The sequence below is a fragment of the Moschus berezovskii genome, chromosome 21, assembly GCF_049115385.1.
Source record: "Moschus berezovskii isolate FMDL1 chromosome 21, NW_MosBer_1.0, whole genome shotgun sequence".
Taxonomy (NCBI): Eukaryota; Metazoa; Chordata; class Mammalia; order Artiodactyla; family Moschidae; genus Moschus; species Moschus berezovskii.
The window spans coordinates 67676424-67690343 of record NC_142480.1 but is presented as its reverse complement, the minus strand read 5'-3'; the positions used below and the strand labels follow the sequence as shown (position 1 = coordinate 67690343).

Here is a 13920-nt window from a genome sequence, read left to right as displayed (position 1 = left end):
CAGGCCTGGGTTGGGCGACATGTTCCCAAGCCACAGTGTGAAAGCTCAAGGCAGCTCTGGCTTGAACCAAACGATACAGTGTTCCAAAGAGCCTCAGGGCTCAGCCCTGTGCTCAAGGCTGCCCTTCAATCTCCATTCTAGCACAAATAATACTTTTAAAAATTATTTTATTGAAGTATAATTGATTAATAATGTGTTAATTTCTGCTATACAGAAGGTGATTGAGTTATACATATATATGTAAATATTATATATATATATATACTTTTTCCTATTTTTTCCATTATGGTTTATCACAGGATGCTGAATATAGTTCCCTTTGCTATACAGTCCTTTTATACAGTTCATGAGGTTCTTATGGCAAGTATACTGGGGAGGTTTGCCATTCCCTCCTCCAGTCAATCTTAAGGGAAATAAACCCTGAATACTCACTGGAGGGGCTGAGGCTGAAGTCAAAACTCCAGCATTTTGGTCATCTGATGCAAACAGCTAACCCATTGGAAAAGTCCCTGATGCCGGGACAGATTGAGGGCAGAGGAGAAGAGGGCATCAGAGGATGAGATGGCTGGATGGCATCACCGATGCAATGAACATGAACTTGGGCAAATGTCAGAATATGGTGAGGGAGAGAGGGGCCTGGCATGCTGCAGTCCATAGGGTCACAAAGAGTTGGACACGACTGGGCGATTGAACAACAACAACAGCTATACAGTAGGATCTTGCTATTTATCCATTTAATATATAATGGTTTGCATCTGCTAATCCCAAATTCCCAATCCTTTCCTTCCCCTCCAGAAAATCTTATTAATCCAACAACAGGGGATGTTACTAAAACACAGATCAAGTTTCAATTTTCTGCAGCTTTAAATGCCTCTGCAATGGTGTCCCTTGCGGGCTCTTCAGGGAAACGTCCCTTTGAGAGTTAATACCCTTAATTAATGATATTGTGTGCGGCACTTCCTTAAAATCTATTTCCCCTGAGCAAACAGGGAAATGGTGGGCAGGCCTCCAAGATGTTCTAGAAGTAGCCTTTCTTTACAGTTAGCAATCAAGATGCTTTGGGAGGCATTTCCTATTGAGAATTTTCTCCCCTTTCCACAGGACTGCGAAACACCAGCCCGTGTTCAGGATGTCTTGTCTCCTGGGAGTGAATGTCTCTGGCTGAAAGCTTGTTAATTTTAGGAACGTCCAAAGCAGCAAAGTATTCCTCTGCAGTATATATGTTAAAAATGCGTATTAGGTGTCAACCGTGACAAACGATATGTGTTTATCCAAGATCCATTCTTGCGAGAAGACACTGGCTGTCCCTCAGCATCCTGTCACAATCGTGACCTCAAAGGCAAATGGCGAGGACACCCCCAGGACTGAGAGAGGGCCAGTAAGCAAGTCCAGGGTGCGCACGAGTGCCTCCCTGCCAACGGCGAGATAAAACTCTGGGAGCTATTTCCAGGCATTAACTGAAGCTAATATCCCTGAGTGCTTTATATTTTTCTTCTAACCAGAGAACTAAGTCACCTCAAAGTCAGGTCTGGAATAAGCGCAAGATTCTCTGTCCTTGAAAAGTGAAAGTGCACGTCTTAGTCATGTCCAACTCTTTGCGACCCCACGGACTATACAGTCCATGGAGTTCTCCAGGCCAGAATACTGGAGTGGGCAGCCTTTCCCTTCTCCAGGGGATCTTCCCGACGCAGGGATTGAATCCAGGCCTCGCGCATTGCAGGTGCATTCTTTACCAGCTGAACCACAAGGGAAGCCCACGAACACCCGAGTGGGTAGCCTATCCCTTCTCCAGGGGATCTTTCCAAGGCAGGAATCGAACAGGGGACTCCTGCATTGCAGTAGGGTTCTTTACCAACTGAGCTATCAGGGAAGCCCAAATTTATTAGTTATTCACAAGTGGTATACAGTTGTACACACACCTGTCAGAGAAGCTGATCCCCCGGCGCTCCATCCCCGCTGGGACGCACACTGCTGGACACCGCCGGGAGGAGGCAGCGCGTCCATCCCTCCCCTGCGCCGGCAGAGCAACCGAGGGACGGGGCCTCCCGCGGCTGAGGTACAGCAGCCTCTCGGCCCCCAGCCCATGCCTAGGAATACTGAATTTCTGTGTCTCCTTTCCATATTCAATAATCATAGTACTTAATAACAAAATAATCATTTTCAAACTTTTTATCTTAAAATAATATTAATAATAGAATCATAAGAAGTTGCAAAGAAATGTAGACAGAGGGTCCGTACCCCTTCCAGTCAGCCTCCCCCTGTTAAGAGCCTGCATTCCCTCATAACTAGAATATAACACAGGAACGAGGAAACTGACAAGGGTATAACCTACAGAGCTTATGCAGGTCACACCAGTTTTAAGTGCTCTGGTGGGTGTATGAATACTTCTGTGTGATTTTCCAATTGCAACCTCTTACAAACACATCAAGACACCAGACTCCTTCAAGCTAACTCTTTGTAGAAACATACACCCTCCCCATTCCTAACCCTGACAACCTCCAATCTGGTCCATAATTATGTTATCTCACAAATGGTGCATAAATGGGATCGTGCAGCATGTTTCCTTCTGAAATCAGCTTTTTGCACTCCATAAAATGTTCCTGAGGCCCTTACAAGTAGTTATGTATGAATAGTTCATTCCATTTTACTGCTGAGTAGCATTCCAAGGTGTGGATGGACCACAGTTTAAATATTCACTCACTAAACATCTGAAATGCAGTACTTGGATGCAATCTTAAAAACGACAGAATGATTTCTGTTCATTTCCAAGGTAAACCATTCAATATTACAGTAATCCAAGTCTATGCCCCAACCAGTAATGCTGAAGAAGCCAAAGTTAAACGGTTCTATGAAGACCTACAAGACCTTTTAGAACTAACAGCCAAAAAAGATGTCCTTTTCATTATAGGGGACTGGAATGCAAAAGTAGGAAGTCAAGAAACACCTGGAGTAACAGGCAAATTTGGCCTTGGAGCAAGGAATGAAGCAGGGCAAAGGCTAATAGAGTTTTGCCAAGAGAACGCACTGGTCATAGCAAACACCCTCTTCCAACAACACAAGAGAAGACTCTACACATGGACATCACTAGATGGTCAACACCGAAATCAGATTGATTATATTCTTTGCAGCCAAAGATGAAGAAGCTCTATACAGTTAGCAAAAACAAGACAAGGACCTGACTGTGGCTCAGATCATGAACTCCTTATTGCCAAATTCAGACTTAAATTGAAGAAAATAGGGAAAACCACTAGACCATTCAGATATGACCTAAATCAAATCACTTATGGTTATACAGTGGAAGTGAGAAATAGATTTAGACTAGATCTGATAGATAGAGTGCCTGATTAACTCTGGACGGAGGTTCGTGACATTGTAAAGGAGACAGGGACCAAGACCATCCCCATGGAAAAGAAATGCAAAAAAGCAAAATGGCTGTCTGAGGAGGCCTTACAAATAGCTGTGAAAAGAAGAGAAGTGAAAAGCAAAAGAGGAAAGGAAAGATATAAGCATCTGAATGCAGAGTTCCAAAGAATAGCAAGGAGAGATAAGAAAGCCTTCCTCAGTGATCAATGCAAAGAAATAGAGGAAAACAACAGAATAGGAAAAACAAGAGATATTTTCAAGAAAATTAGAGATACCAAGGGAACATTTCTTGCAAAGATGGGCTCGATAAAGGACAGAAATGGTATGGACCTAACAGAAGCAGAAGATATTAAGAAGAGGTGGCAAGAATACACAGAAGAACTGTACAAAAAAGATCTTCACAACGAAGATAATCACGATGGCGTGATCACTCACCTGGAGCCAGACATCTTGGAATGTGAAGTCAAGTGGGCCTTAGAAAGCATCACTACGAACAAAGCTAGTAGAGGTGATAGAATTCCAGTTGAGCTATTTCAAATCCTGAAAGATGATGTGATGAAAGTGCTGCACTCAATATGCCAGCAAATTTGGAAAACTCAGCAGTGGCCACAGGACTGGAAAAGGTCAGTCTTCATTCCAATCCCAAAGAAAGGCAATCCCAAAGAAGGCTCAAACTACCGCACAGTTGCACTCATCTCACACGCTAGTAAAGTCATGCTCAAAATTCTCCAAGACAGGCTTCAGCAATATGTGAACCGTGAACTTCCAGATGCTCAAGCAGGTTTTAGAAAAGGCAGAGTCACCAGAGATCAAATTGTCAACATCCGCTGGATCATGGAGAAAGCAAGAGAGTTCCAGAAAAACATCTATTTCTGCTTCTTTGACTATGCCAAAGCCTTTGACTGTGTGGATCACTATAAACTGTGGAACATTCTGAAAGAGATGGGAATACCAGACCACCTGACCTGCCTCTTGAGAAACCTGTATGCAGGTCAGGAAGCAACAGTCAGAACTGGACATGGAACAACAGACTGGTTCCAAATAGGAAAAGGAGTATGTCAAGGTTGTATATTGTCACCCTGCTTATTTAACTTCTATGCAGAGTACATCATGAGGAACGCTGGGCTGGAAGAAACACAAGCTGGAATCAAGATTGCCAGGAGAAATATCAATAATCTCAGATATGCAGATGACACCACCCTCATGCAGAAAGTAAAGAGGAACTAAAAAGCCTCTTGATGAAAGTAAAAGAGGAGAGTGAAAAGTTTGGCTTGAAGCTCAACATTCAGAAAACGAAGATCATGGCATCTGGTCCATCACTTCATGGGAAATAGATGGGGAAACAGTGGAAACAGTGTCAGACTTTATTTTTTGGGGCTCCAAAATCACTGTGGATGCTGATTGCAGCCAGGAAATTAGAAGATGCTTACTCCTTGGAAGGAAAGTTATGACCAACCTAGACAGCATATTGAAAAGCAGAGACATTACTTTGCCAACAAAGGTCCACCTAATCAAGGCTATAGTTTTTCCCATGGTCATGTATGGATGTGAGAGTTGGACTGTGAAGAATGCTGATCGCCAAAGAATTAATGCTTTTGAACTGTGGTGCTGGAGAAGACTCTTGAGAGTCCCTTGGACTGCAAGGATATCCAACCAGTCCATTCTGAAGGAGATCAATCCTGGGTGTTCATTGGAAGGACTGATGCTAAAGCTGAAACTCCAATCCTTTGGCCTCCTCATGCGATGAGTTGACTCACTTGAAAAGAGTCTGATGCTAGGAGGGATTGGGGGTGGGAGGAGACGGGGATGACAGAGAATGAGATGGCTGGATGACATCACCGACTCAATGGACATGATTTGAGTGAACTCTGGGAGTTGGTGATGGACAGGGAGGCCTGGCATGCTGTTATTCATGGGGTCGCAAAGAGTCGGACATGACTGAGCGACTGAACTGAATTGAACTGAACTGAAAACATCTGGGTTATTTCCAGTTTGGACTCTTATGAATAAAGCTGTTAGGTACACTTGTGTACAGGGTCTGTGGAAAATAAGCTCTCATTTCTCTGGGGTAAGTGCCCAAGAGAAATGGGATCATAAAGAAATTCTATTTATGGTTTTAAGGACTATTTCCCAAAGTGGGTGTATTTTACAATCCCACCAGCAATACTTGAGAGATCCAGTTTCTCTACATCCATGGCAACATTTGGTGTTATCACCATTTTTGTTTTTGCCATTCTGGCAGATGTTCAGTAATATCTCCTGGTTGTCTGAATATCTATTATCTAATAATGCTGAACATTTTCCATGTGGGCATCTGCTCCATGTACATTACTGCATCTGCATATCTTCTCCAGCGAAATATCTCAAGTTCTGCCCACTTTCAAATCAGATTTTTTAACGTTGAATTTTCAGAGTTCTTTTGAGTATTATGTACACAAGTGCTTTGCTGAGTATATGATTTGCAATCTCTCCCAGTCTGTAATCTGTCTTCTCTTTTTCTTAACAGGGTCTTTCTCACAGAAAATGCTTTTAATTTTGATGAGGTCCAATTTATCAACTTCTCCTTTTATGAATGATGCTCCTGGTATCAAGTCCAAGAATTTTTTGCCTAGTCTGGGTACTGAAAAAAACTTTTTAAATATTTTCTTCTAGAAGTTTTACAGTTTCACATTTAAATCTATGACTGTTTGGGAGGAAATTTTTGCCTGAGTTGTAAGATTTAGAGTTTTTTCCTTTCTTTCTCTCTCTCTTTTTTTTTTTTTTACCTATGGCTATTGAATTGTTCCTGCACGATTTCTTAAAAGGCTGCACTTCCTCCATTGAATTGCTTTTGGTTCTTTGTCAAAAATTAATTGGACATATTTGTGTGAGTTTACTTCTGAGATCTCTACTCTGTTCCTTTCGTGACTATCGCTTTGCCAACACCAAACTATCTTGAATTCTGTAGCTCTACAGCAAACAGTGATATTGGGAAGAGTGAATTCTTCCCATTTTATTCTTTTTCAAAACTGTCCTGGCTATTCTACAACCTGGTTTTTCTATGTAAATATCAGAATAAGCTTGCTCATGTCTGTAACAGCTTCACTGAGATTTTGATGGGAACTGTGTTAAATGTGCAGATAGAATAAGCTTGCTCATGTCTGTAACAGCTTCACTGAGATTTTGATGGGAACTGTGTTAAATGTGAAGGTAGAATAAGCTTGCTCATGTCTGTAACAGCTTCACTGAGATTTTGATGGGAACTGTGTTAAATGTGCAGATAGAATAAGCTTGCTCATGTCTGTAACAGCTTCACTGAGATTTTGATGGGAACTGTGTTAAATGTGCAGGTAGAATAAGCTTGCTCATGTCTGTAACAGCTTCACTGAGATTTTGATGGGAACTGTGTTAAATGTGCAGGTAGAATAAGGTTGCTCATGTCTGTAACAGCTTCACTGAGATTTTGATGGGAACTGTGTTAAATGTGCAGGTAGAATAAGCTTGCTCATGTCTGTAACAGCTTCGCTGAGATTTTGATGGGAACTGTGTTAAACGTGCAGACAAACGTGGAAACACCTGACGTCTCTATTGTGGTGCTCCTTCAGTCCGTGAGCACGCTATGTCTCCGCATTTACCCAGATCTCGTTTCATTTCTTTCATTAGCACTCTGCAGGTTTTAGCATACAGATCTTGTATGAGCTTTGTTAAATTTATATCAAAGCATTTCCTTTTCTTTAGAGAAATTATAAATGGTACTGTGCTTATGAGTTGTTCATGGTCAGTATGTAGAAATATAATTGATTTGTATATGTTTACCTTATATGCTGCAACCTTAATGAGTTCATATATTAGTTCTAAGGCACCGTTTTATTGTTTGTTGGGTTTGGTTTGATTTGGTTTCGGTATAGTGTTGTTTTTCAGTTGCTCAGTCACATCCGACTCTTTGCGACCCCATGGACTGCAGCACGGCAGGCCCCTCTGTCCCTCAGTTCAGTTCAGTTCAGTCGCTCAGTCGTGTCCGACTCTCCGCAACCCCATGAACACAGCACGCCAGGTCTCCCTGTCCATCACCAACTCCCGGAGTACACTCAAACCCATGTCCACAGAGTCGGTGATGCCATCCAGCCATCTCATTCTCTGTCGTCCCCTTCTCCTCCCGCCCCCAACCTTTCCCAGCATCAGAGTCTTTTCCAGTGAGTCAACCCGTCGCATGAGGTGGCCAAAGTATTGCAGTTTCAGCTTTAGCATCATTCCCTCCAATGAACATCCAGGACTGATCTCCTTTAGAATGGACTGGTTGGATCTCCTTGCAGTATAAGGGACTCTCAAGAGTCTTCTCCAACACCACAGTTCAAAAGCATCGATTCTTCGGCGATCAGCCTTCTTCACAGTCCAACTCTCACATCCATACATGACCACGGGAAAAACCATTGCCTTGACTAGATGGACCTTGGTTGGCAAAGTAATGTCTCTGCTTTTTAATATACTATCAAGGTTGGTCATAACTTTCCTTACCATCTCCCAAAGTTTGCTCAAGTTCATGTCCATTCCATCGGTGATACCATCCAATCATCTCAACCTCTGATGCCCTCTTCTTCTGCCCTCACTCTTTCCCAGCATGATAGACTTTTCCAATGAGTCAGCTGTTCGCATCAGATGACCAAAATACTGGAGTTTCAGCTTCAGCATCAGCCCTTCCAATGAGTATTCAGGGTTGATTTTCCTTAAGATTGACTGGTTTCATCGCTTTGCTGTCCAAGAAACTCTCAGCAGTCTTTTCTATCACCATAGTTCCAAGGCATCAATTCTTCAGTGCTCCACTTTCTTTATGATCCAGCTCTCACAGATGTTCGTGACACTGGGAAGCCTATAGTCTTGAACATACAGACCTTTGTTAACACAGCAATGTCTCTGCTTTTCAGCACACTGTCTAGGTTTGTCATAGCCTTCCTGTCAAGAAGCAAACGTCTTCTAATTTCATGGCTGCAGTCACCATCCACAGTGATTTTAGAGTCCAAGAAGAGGAAATCTGTCACTACTTCCACCTTCTCCCCCTCTATTTGCCATGAAGTAATGGGACCAGATGCAATGATCTTAGTTTTTAGTTTAAGCTGGTTCTTTCACTTTCCTCCTTCACCCTCATCAAGAGGCTCTTTAGTTCTTCTTCTCTTTCTGCCATTATAGTGGTATCATCCACATATCTGAGGTTGTTGATGGTTTTCCTGCCTATATTGATTCCAGCTTGTAACTTATTCAGCCTGGCACTTCTCATGATGTGCTCAGCATATGGATTAAACAAACAGCTGACAGCAGCCAGCCCTGTGGTACTCCTTTCTCAATCTTGAACCAATCAGCTGTTCTATGTTCCATCAGGGTTCTAACTGTTGCTTCTTGACCCACACACATGTTTCTCAGGAGACAGGTAAGATGGTCTGTTGTTCCCATCTCTATAAGAGCTTTCCACAGTTTATTATTACACAGTCAAAAGCTTTGGCATAGTCAGTGAAACAGAGGTAGATGTTTTTCTGGAATTCCCTAGCTTTCTCTATAATCCAGCAAATATTGAATTCAATCTCTAGTTCCTCTTCCTTTTCTAAATCCAGCTTGGACATCTGGAATTTCTTGGTTTGCATAATGCTGAACCCTAGCATGCAAGATTTTAAGCATAACCTTACTAGCATGGGAGATGAGTACAACTGTCCGATGGTTCACACATTCTTTAGTACTACCTTTCTTGGGAACTGGGATGAGGATTGACCTCATCCCATTTGGTAGTATATTCCTCAGTATTTTCTACATGGGTAATTACATTCTCTGCAAATTAAGTTTTATTATTTCTTTCCAGCCTGGATACATTTTGCTTCTTGAATCTTATTGCAGCATCAAGAACTTCTAGTACTGTATCAAGTAAGAGTGTTGAAGCAGACGTTCTTGTCCTCATTCTCTGGAGGGGAGGCATCAGTATTTCACTGTGGGTGTGATGCTAACTCTGGGATTTTTGATGTGGGATAAGGGAGTGGAAGGAACTTGCTGGGTTGATTCCCACTGGTGTGGGTGAGTAGCCTGGCTCTCCTTATACGACTAGGTAAAGAACAGGGCATCCCAAGCTGTGCCAACGCTGTTCCTGTAGGCGCCTTCAGTGCTTTCACGTGCCTTGTGTGGGATGGGGCTCACGTAGGTCTCCACTGGGCTTACCTTTGGGCAAACAGAGCTTTTTTCATTTTGTCTATACTTGTTGGCAGTTCTGGTTACAGGAATCTCCATGCCCAGGCTGAACGTACATAGGCAATAAAAGGGAGACCTGGAGAATTCACTGAGAATTCACATTCTTCAAGCTCTTAGGTCCCCAGCCAGTAGCTGCCTTCTTTCAGCTTCTAGTGTTCTTTGACTGTTGTCTGTTGAATTATTTCCAGGATTTGGTTGCAGAAGATGAGTTAGGAAAAGTGAATCCACACCATCTTGTTCTGGAACCAGAAGTCTCTGTTTTCAATTCTTTTTTCATCATTAGTGAACAGTGAGAAACTAAAACATCAATTTAGTCATATTTTAGGGATATTTCTATAAGAAATACATGATTTTCATATTGTAATGAACAGAATTTACATTATCTATATATATAATTGTCAATAGTCTTTAAGGCCTCAGACACAAATGTCATCTTTGATTTTATAAGGTCTCTTTTACAGCTAAAGTCAGACTCTATTATCAAGTAGTTTTCTTTAACTCTTAAAATTGCCTTCTTTTACCATCCAGAATTTCAAAATCTAGTGCTCTAAACAGCTGCAGGAGGTGCCAGTTTAAAGCTGGAGTTGGAGGTACAAAGTAAAACTGTGCAAACTCTTGTTCACACACCCTGCTCCACACTCACGCCAGAGAGCAGGTGTGAACCCGAGGGGCTGAAGGCCCGCCTCCACCCACATCAGCCCTCAGTGTGGCCCAGGCGTCCGAGTCATTCCTCACCACCCACACCCACATCAGCATGTGCAGAGGAGTCCAGTGGGCCATGCCTTTGCAGACGTCTATTTCAGAACAAACAGAAAACTGGAGACAGAAGGAAACTCTCTTCCAAGTGAGCAGACAGAAATGCGATTAAATGGCAGGGAAGGGACTACCTTCTCTAAGAAGCTGATGAACTTTGCCGCTACATAGACTGATGTTCCCAACTCAGTGCCCAGATGCGGTGCAGAAAAGGGATGCTCCTTTCTACGCCGGGGGGTGGGGAGGGATATGTGTGATATTTGCATCCCCTATGACAACAAATACACATGTGCATGCACATCAGCTCTTTTAGGCAGCGGTGAATGAAGACAGCTTCCTTGAACATGCTTCCCTAAGCCCTGACCCCACAGTTCCCCATCTACTCAGATTTCATGCCAGCATCCAGAGTAGAAAAGGCCCTTTGAGGATGTTCAAGAAGAACCCATCCCCGAAACAAAGACAGGTGCCAGGCCCCTCACATGACACTCCCAGGTCTGAGCTCTCAGAGTCAGTCACGTTAAGGCCACAGCTCCTACCACAGACCCACGAATTCCAGAAGCAATTTCTGGATGCCCTTTCTAGTTTATAATAGAAACTCTAAACTCACAAGCACTTAAGGGACACTATCAGAAAGGGCTGGAGTCTCCTTTTCACTTATTTCCTCCATCCTTGGGCCTTAAAGCACAGTTTTGAAGTATTTGTCTAAAACAACAATATAACTCCCTCTGCCAAACTATGATAAAGTCCACCACATTAGAAACATGTTCAAGACAAATCAAGTGAGGGTGACACCTGACTTTCCTACCACTCAAATAAAATGAAGGCACTAAAATGTGAGAGACAAATGACACGGAGCACACAGGGATCAAAGACACCCTTGTCATACACACGGACAGCATGTTTACTATTTCCCATTGGCTGCGTGTCATAACATTACAGTGTGAATGCTTTCAAATGTGGAGAGAATTTTCGATTCAGTGAAAATGACCTTGAGATAAAAATTTCTCAGTTTCTGTGTACATCCCACCTCTAGCCAGCTGGACCCTCTACAAAAAGGAGGATTAATAAACTCCAACTTCAAATTAAATTATGATGGAACTTTTAGGGTCTATACTGGGGGTCTTGATAAGGGTAATGAAGCTTAAGAGATATTTTTCTACCCATCCACATCCCTAATATATTTGTTTTCATTATGTCCTATTTTCAAAGGGATACATTAATTTCTTAGGTAATCAAAAAGGAAAATAAGCTGTTCTCTTTTTAAAAAACACTTATGTTTCTAAAAACTTTGGAGAGGTAAGTAAAGTGAGATGTTACTTATTAGTTAAGGAAGGTTAAAGGCAGTCTCTTTCAGAGGGGCTTCACAACCATGCAGTGAGGATACCAGCACAGCCCACCCGTCCACTCACCACGCCCCCTACTCCCCGGACTCTTATTGCGGGCGGGAGTCCCTGTCCAGGCCTGACTGCCCCGCAGGGCAACGCATGAGGACAGGGCAGGCACAGGCACGCGGGCCCCACTCCTGCGGCGAAGCCAAGAGTGCTGTGGACCCACAGCCTCCTCCCCTGGGGACAGGCTCAGTCCATCTGTAAAACAAGACACGGAACTGCGGAGGGATGGTGTGACGGCCTCGTGGACACAAAACGATCTCAGCCCCTCCCTGTCTTCAGCGAGATTCCAGGTCCACTGGGCTCTCCCCACATTCCTCCAGGCACCAGTCACCACAAGCCTCTGATCTGACCAAAAGGGACACAGTCCAGAACAAGGGCCCCTTCAAAGGGGCAAAAGTGACCCAGGAGAAAGCCCCCAGTGCAGGGAGATGGGGGACCTCCATGTGATGGAGTGGGACTCAGCGAGCAAGACCTTGGACGGTGATTATCAGGAGCTGTAAGACAGCCCGGTTTCTGCCCTCAGGGAATCACGGTGAACAGGTAGGGAGACTGAACACCAGTAGAGGGGAGCGGAGAGAGACAGGTGACAAAGGGGGCCAGGCCCACTAGAGCCCGTGAAGTCAGCAGGCCCTTCTCATGCTGACGGCAGACGGCACCCCGCAGAGCGGCGACAGTGACCGTGCTGCGGCCAGCCCCAGCTGTGCGGGGCAGCAGGCAGAACCCCCTGCAGCAGAGAGGGGTCTCGAGCTCAAAGATAAAGGGCGGGCTCTCACCTCGGCACCACATATACTAAAACTGGGATGACCAGAGGAGATCAGCATGGTCCCTGCACAAGGATGACATGCAAATCTGTGAAGCATTCCATTTCTTTTTAATTAAAAAAAAAAAAAAAAAAGATAAAGGGTGTGATGATATCCAGGCGACAGAACCAAGAGGAAACACTGGACCCAGGACAAGCTGACAGCAGCACCCCAAGCCTGCAGGTGTGCCGTGGGCAGATGGGTGTGTCATGGGCAGAGGGGTGTGCCGTGGGCAGACGGGTGTGACTGTGGACACGTGGGCCAGGCTCCTGGAGACCCGGCTGTTGGAGCACCACCTGAAGGTCAGGGGCTGAGCGGTGTCCTTCGTTCACGGGAGCACACGAGAGTGAATGATGGGGAAAAGGCCGCAGTTCCCGCTGCCCTGACTGCACCACCCTGGGTGCATGAAAACAGCCATGGGAAACCAGGGCATGCAGACGAAATCCATGCAAAATGCCCCCATGACAGTCAAGCACGAGATGCTCAAGCACATCCTTATACAGCCATGTTTACAGCAGCATTACTCACAAACCCTAAAGGTAGAAGCAACCCAATCAGCTGAATGAAAGAATACCATGGGGTCTACACATACGCCCTCAACATCACTCAGCCTCAGAAAGCAAGGGTGCTGCGATACAGGCTACAATACGGATGAATCTCGAAGACATTACGCTAAAGTGAAATAAGCCGGACACGAAAGGACAAACACTGTATGATTTCAGTCATGCGAGGTAACAGGGACAGAAAGTAGACTGGTGGGCCACAAGGGCCGCAGGAGGCGGGGATGAGTTACTGTGCAATGAGAATCTTAGTTTGGGAGATGAAAAAATTCTGCAGGTAGTAACGATGGTTGCACAACAATGTGAATGTAATCAACACGACTGAACTGTACACTTAAAATGGTTAAGATGATAAATGTTGTATGTGTTTCATCACAATAAAAGCGCTTTTTAAAGGTGGCTGGTGCGCGAGCAGCATGGTTCAGACAGTCCAGTGTCACCTGACAAGCCGTCTGCGCCCCAGGAACTGGACGTGGCCAGACACCCAGCATCTCGTGGGCCACAACCACCAGACAGACCCCACAGCATACGGGGATGCACTGTCCTTCTGTGAGCCCTGAGGCTCTTTGAAGCTCCCTCAACAGCCCTCAATAAATGTGAGAAATCCCAAGAACGAACTGGACTGCGCATCTGAACGTATGTGATGCTCTCAAGTGAACTGAGACAGACATGAGGCCACCTGACGAAGCTCCAGGCAGTGCTCATGGTGCTCACAAAAGCTCACCATCACTGGGGGGCAGAAAACATCACAGTTTTCATTTTAATTGCTATTTACCTTACTACTGTATATCCATTCATTTATGTATTCATGCGTTGCATTGCCTATGATTTATACATTAATAAGTCTAC

General features: G+C 44.3%; 1 protein-coding gene and 1 non-coding gene across 5 annotated transcripts in view; one reads left to right on the top strand and one right to left on the bottom strand.

Moving 5' to 3' along the window:
• Nucleotides 1–13920, bottom strand: part of ATP10A (ATPase phospholipid transporting 10A (putative)) — a 192894-nt gene that overhangs the window by 161774 nt on the left and 17200 nt on the right. The gene's annotated exons all lie outside the window — the stretch shown is intronic.
• On the top strand, nt 12475–12582 carry LOC129550845 (U6 spliceosomal RNA). The gene has a single exon (XR_008684967.1). It is a non-coding gene; the product is annotated as a U6 spliceosomal RNA (small nuclear RNA).